Raw genomic sequence first — 6,124 nt, 5'->3', positions numbered from 1 at the left:
AAAAGACAACCCTCAGAATGGGAGAAAATATTTGCAAACAAAGCAACTGACAAAGGACTAATCTCCAAAATTTGCAAGCAGCACATGCAGCTCAATATCAAAAAAACAAACAACCCAGTCTAAAAATGGGCAGAAGACCTAAACAGACATTTCTCCAAAGAAGATATACAGATTGCCAACAAACACATGAAAGGATGCTCAACATCACTAATCATTAGAGAAATACAAATCAAAATTCAATGAGGTATCACCTCACACCGGTCAGAATGGCCATCATCAAAAAATCTAGAAACAATAAATGCTGGAGAGGGTGTGGAGAAAAGGAACCCTCTTGCACTGTTGGTGGGAATGTAAATTGATACAGCCACTATGGAGAACAGTATGGAGGTTCCTTAAAAAACTAAAAATAGAATGACCATATGACCCAGCAATCCCACTATTGGGCATATACCCTGAGAAAACCATAATTCAAAAAGAGTCATGTACCACAATGTTCATTGCAGCACTATATACAGTAGCCAGGACATGGGAGCAACCTAAGTGTCCATCGACAGATGAATGGATAAAGAAGATGTGGCACATATATACAATGGAATGTTACTCAGCCAGAAAAAGAAACGAAATTGAGTTATTTGTAGTGAGGTGGATGGACCTAGAGTCTGTCATACAGAGTGAAGTAAGTCAGAAAGAGAAAAATAAATACCCTATGCTAACACATATATATGGAATCTAAAAACAAAAAATTGTTCTAATGAACCTAGGGGCAGGACAGGAATAAAGACACAGACATAGAGAATGGACTTGAGGACCCGGGGAGGGGGAAGGGTAAGCTGGGACGAAGTGAGAGAGTAGCATGGACATATATACACTACCAAATGTAAAATAGATAGCTAGTGGGAAGCAGCTGCATAGCACCGTGAGATGAGCTCTGTGCTTTGTGACCACCTAGAGGGGTGTGATAGGGAGGGTGGGAGGCAGACGCAAGAGGGAGGAGATACGGGGATATATGTACATGTATAGCTGATTCACTTTGTTATAGAGAAGAAACTAACACAGCATTGTAAAGCAATTATAATCCAATAAAGCTGTTTAAAAAAAGAAATTTAGCCCGCGCGTGGCCCGCCCATTATTTTATTTACCACTTCCGTCCGCGCCTCTTTCTCGCACTGCGCGCTTGTCTCAGTCACAGTCTTGGTAAGCCCACAGGCTAACCCTAGCCAAAATGAGTAAAAAATAGACGTTGCTGGAGAGCTTCTTTGAAATGGGGGAAAGACCAAATGATGAGACAGCAGAAGACTCTAAGACTGCCAACAAAAGGAAAGCTGCATTTAAAAGAAAATACGAAGAGTCCTACTTAAATTATGGGTCCGTTGCAACAGGTGACTCACATTCTCCAAGCCCACTTTGTATAATGTGAGACCAAGAACCCTGCCTTAAAAGATAAGCCTTTGGAGTTTTTCCAAAGAAAAAACACGAAGAACAGAAGCAATTATTGAAGGCCACCACTTCATCAAATGTGTCTGCTCTGAGAGCATCATTCTTAGTGGCTAACCACATTGCTAAAGCTAGGAAGTCCTTTACTATTGGTGAGGAGTTGATCCTGCCCGCTGCTAAGGACATTTGTCGTGAACTTTTAGAAGAGGCTACAGTTCAAAAGGTGGCACGTGTTCCTCTTTCAGCTAGCACCATAACTGGATGAATTGATGAAATAGCAGAGGATATTGAGGCACAATTGTTAGGATTAATGACTCACCGTGGTACACATCCAGGTTGACTAGTCTACTGATGTTGACAACAAGGCAACAATGCTTGTTTGTGTGATATATTATTCAGGAGGATGTGCATGCGGATATGTTATGTGCACTTTTGTTGCCAACCAACACCACAGCTGGAGAACTATTCAAGTCTTTGAATGATTACATATCAGGAAAACTGAATTTGTCATTTTGTGTCAGTATACGCACGGACGGAGCGGCTGCCATGACTGGACGGCTTTCTGGTTTCCCTACTCGGGTCAAAGAGGTCTCTTCTGAATGTGAGCCTACGCACTGTGTCATCCATAGAGAAATGCTGGCTAGACGAAAAATGTCACCTGAACTTAACGTTTTGCAGGATGTGATTAAAATTATTAACCACATTAAAGTACATGCTCTTAACTCACCTCTGTTTGCACAGCTCTGTAAGGAGATGGACATATAAGAGCACACACGTCTTCTCTTATACACAGAAGTGAGATGGCTTTCTAAAGGTAGATCACTGGCCAGAGTTTTTGAGTTATGAGAGTCGCTCCAGAGATTTCTTTTAAAAAAAACAGTCACCACTGGCAGCACATTTCAGTGACACAGAAAGGGTCGCAAAATTTGCTTACTTGTGTGACATATTCAATCTGCTCAACGAACTCAATCTGTCACTTCAGGGGAGAATGACAACTGTGTTCAAGTGGGCAGATAAAGTGGCTGCATTCCAAGCCAAACTGGAATTATGGGGGCAACAAGTGAACATTGGGATTTCTGACATGTTTCAAACATGAGCAGAGATTTTGAAAGAGACTGAGCCAGGGCCTTCTTTCTCCCAGCTGGTGCATGATCACCTATCTCAGCTTTCAAAAGAGTTTGAGCATTACTTCCCAACAACAAAAGACCCCCGAACTGGGAAGGAATGGGTCTGCAACCCATTTGTGAATAAGCCAGGTGAATCAACTTTGTCCGTGCTAGAAGAGGATCAACTGCTTGAGATCGCAAATGACGGTGGCCTTAAAAGTATGTTTGAGGCAACTTCAATTCTCCATACATTCTGGATTAAAGTCAAGGCGGAATATCCTGAGATTGCCGCAAAAGCAGTGAAAAGCTTGCTTCCATTTCCAGCATCCTATCTTTGTGAAGCAGGGTTTTCTGCAGTGACAGCAACCAAAATGAGATCACGGAAGAGACTGGACATAAGCAACACACCTCGGGTGTCACTGTCTCCCATCACCCCCAGATGGGACCATCTAGTTGCAGGAAAACAAGCTCAAGGCTCCCACTGATTCTGCATTATAGTGAGTTGTATAATTATTTCAGTATATATTACAGTGTAATAATAATAATAAAAATAAAGTGCACAATAAATGTAATGCGCTTGAATCATCCCAAAACCATCTCTCCCCACCCCCACCCGGTCCGTGGAAAAATTGTCTTCCACGGAACCGGTTCCTGGTGCCCAAAAGATTGGGGACCACTGCCTTAGAGAATTCCCTGGTGGTCCAGTGGTTAGGACTCAACGCTTTCACTGCTGAGGGCCCGGGTTCAATCCCTTGGGGAACTAAGGTCCCACAAGCTGCATGGTGTGGCCAAAAAACAAAACAAAACTCTTCCTTAGAGTTTTGATAAGGCTTAGGGAGATAATGCATGTAAAGTGCCCAGGGCAATGCTTAACCCAAAGTAAGTGCTAAATAAACTGGAGCAAGTGATGGAGTTAACTGCACTTCCTGCTGGATTTGCCAAGCAATACAGCTCCTGCTGTCCGTTATCAGGGAAAATGTATTAGGAAGGAAAAAACATTTATAAGCTGTTGGGAAAATGAAGAACCGGGCAGAGCAACAATTCCAGACATCTTTTCCCCTCTCCGAGGTGTACGTTGTGGCAGGGGGAGGGGGAGGTGAGCATCAGCAGTATTAGCTTCACCATTTCCTTCCTCAAGGAACAGATCCCAGCAGGCTGCCCTCAGCCTCTGGTCACTTACAGCCTGAGTCAGAACTCCCATTTTTTTAATGGAGTTTTATTTTTCCATGTCCTTTCCACATAGGTTGCTTAATTTTTCACATTAGCCCTGTGAGATATTGGGAAAGGAGGATGGAACCTCAGATGTGTTGAGTTATCTTCCGTGCGCTGGACAGAATGCTGGGCACTTTCCATCAGTTTTTTCTCTTTTTTTTTGTGGTACACGGGCCTCTCACTGTTGTGGCCTCTCCCATTGCAGAGCACAGGCTCAGCGGCCATGGCTCACAGGCCCAGCCGTTCCACGGCATGTGGGATCTTCCTGGACCAGGGCCCGAACCCGTGTGCCCTGCATCGGGGACAGTTATTTTATTTCATCTTTGTAATACCACTGTGAAGGGGTACAGTTATCTTCACTTTACAAGTGACATCCCGAATCCAGAGAGGGTCGCTTCTTTTTTTATGTACATTTTCCTCTCATCCCATGCATCCAGCACAATGCTGCCCTGAGGTTGTGTCCTGCTGAGGATATTCGATAAACAAAAATATTCTGAAATCTCACTGTCCTTCACATGCCAATCTTTGCATAATCCCAAGGTCCATAAATTGAAAGTAAATTGCCCCCAGTGGATCTGAGATTAAATGACGACTCTGCTCCTTATTAGCTATATGATTCTGTGCTAGTCACTTAACTTCACCTCTAAAATAGGGATAATGTTACCGCCTACTCCACAAGGTTGTGAAAATTAAATAACTTTCATGAAAGTGCTCTGTCAATTGGGATACTTCATGGAAATATTACTTAAACAGAATTATCAGTCAGCTTAATCTCAAAAGAGGGAGACGCAAGAGGGAGGAGATATGGGGATATATGTATCTGTATAGCTGATTCACTTTGTTATAAAGCAGAAACTGACACACCATTGTAAAGCAATTGTACTCCAATAAAGATGTTTAAAAAAATGAAAATAAAAAGAACCCAAGAAGGGCAATGGGATGCTTATATCTCTAACATTTGGACAAGTAGGACTCCAGATATGCAACTGCAATTGGTGACTTTGGGAATATTGGGGGACAAAGAATGTAGAAATTCCGTGAAGTGACAGTTGAAGAAATGGGCTTTGACCATTATCAATGTGTAATTTATATAATCATAGAGACATCTAACTCCTTCACATCACATACTTCTCAAAGAAGTTTCATCAACATTATTTCATTTGACATTCACCAAAACCCCCAGGAATTAGTTTTTACCAATTAAAATTTTTCCACTTGCTTCATTACTATTTTCCCCTTCCTGGAAGTGGCCCATCTGAATTTGCAAGCTCTTCCCCATCTTCCCTTCAAGGCCCATCCATCACAAAGGCCACTTTGGTCCAGAACCTGGCTCTAAACCCCCAGATCAACCTTCTCTGTGCTTTCTGAATCCACACAGTACTATGCACCTTAAACTGCCTGCATTCTAGTCATTTATACACTTAGCTTAACCTCTGTGCCACCTTCCCCACCTCCTCACTAAATCCACAAACTCTGAAGGGAAGAATGAAGAAGGAAAGAAGGATTTCTTTGTTGTTTCATGTCGGTCCCATTTTTTAAAGTTTTATTATGGAAATTTCATGTTTGTGTGTTTATAGAGAGATTAGAGGACATATATAATGAACACCCATGTACCCATCACCCAGCTTCAATAATTAGTAACATGAACAATGTTATTATCTCATCTAAACCTCCATTCCTCCTGCTTTCTCACCCTAGATTATTTTAAAACAAATCGTTGATAGCCTGCCATTTCATCCGTAAATACTCCGATACAGACGCCATCTTCTGCATTTCTGTGTCCTATAGAGTCGGAAGATTACTTGCATCTGTGTTCCCCACTACTGGGTGCACACCAGAAGATGATTTCTGAGCACCTACCACGTGCCAGACCTTTTGCTTGGCTCTGGAGGTTCTGTCTGAGCTAGGGAGGCACACCAGAACCAAGCCACGATGTTCCAAACCAAGAATTGCTACAGTTGTGGAGACTGAGCACAGGGTGCCTGTGTGAGCCGAGGAGCAGGACCTCAAATTGCACTAACTGAATTGAGTCAGTTTTCGCCTCTTCTGGAGACTGAATTCCAACTCGCCGGGAGACACGGGTTCTCCAGCAGGAGGCGCTGAAAAGGAGTGGCGTGGATGGGGTACTCACTCTTTCAGTTTCTCCTGATGGAGCCGGGGCCAGGGAAGGTAGCCAGAGCCCCCATGCGGGTGCAAACTGCAGACAACATAGTTTAATAGGCAGGCGAGCAGGACGCTGAGCGCGAGGCCCTGAGAGGGGCCCCAGGGTTCTGGTGCCGGCTAGGGGCGCGGGGCGCGGGGCAGGCCGGGCACCTGCTCCCCAGGTCTTCTCAACGCTGCCCGTTGCCCTGGCTGCCTCCAGTTCCCGCCCC

The sequence above is a fragment of the Lipotes vexillifer genome, unplaced genomic scaffold (genome assembly GCF_000442215.2).
Source record: "Lipotes vexillifer unplaced genomic scaffold, Lipotes_vexillifer_v1.1 scaffold945, whole genome shotgun sequence".
Classification (NCBI taxonomy): domain Eukaryota; kingdom Metazoa; phylum Chordata; class Mammalia; order Artiodactyla; family Lipotidae; genus Lipotes; species Lipotes vexillifer.
Note: the sequence above shows the minus strand (reverse complement) of the source record.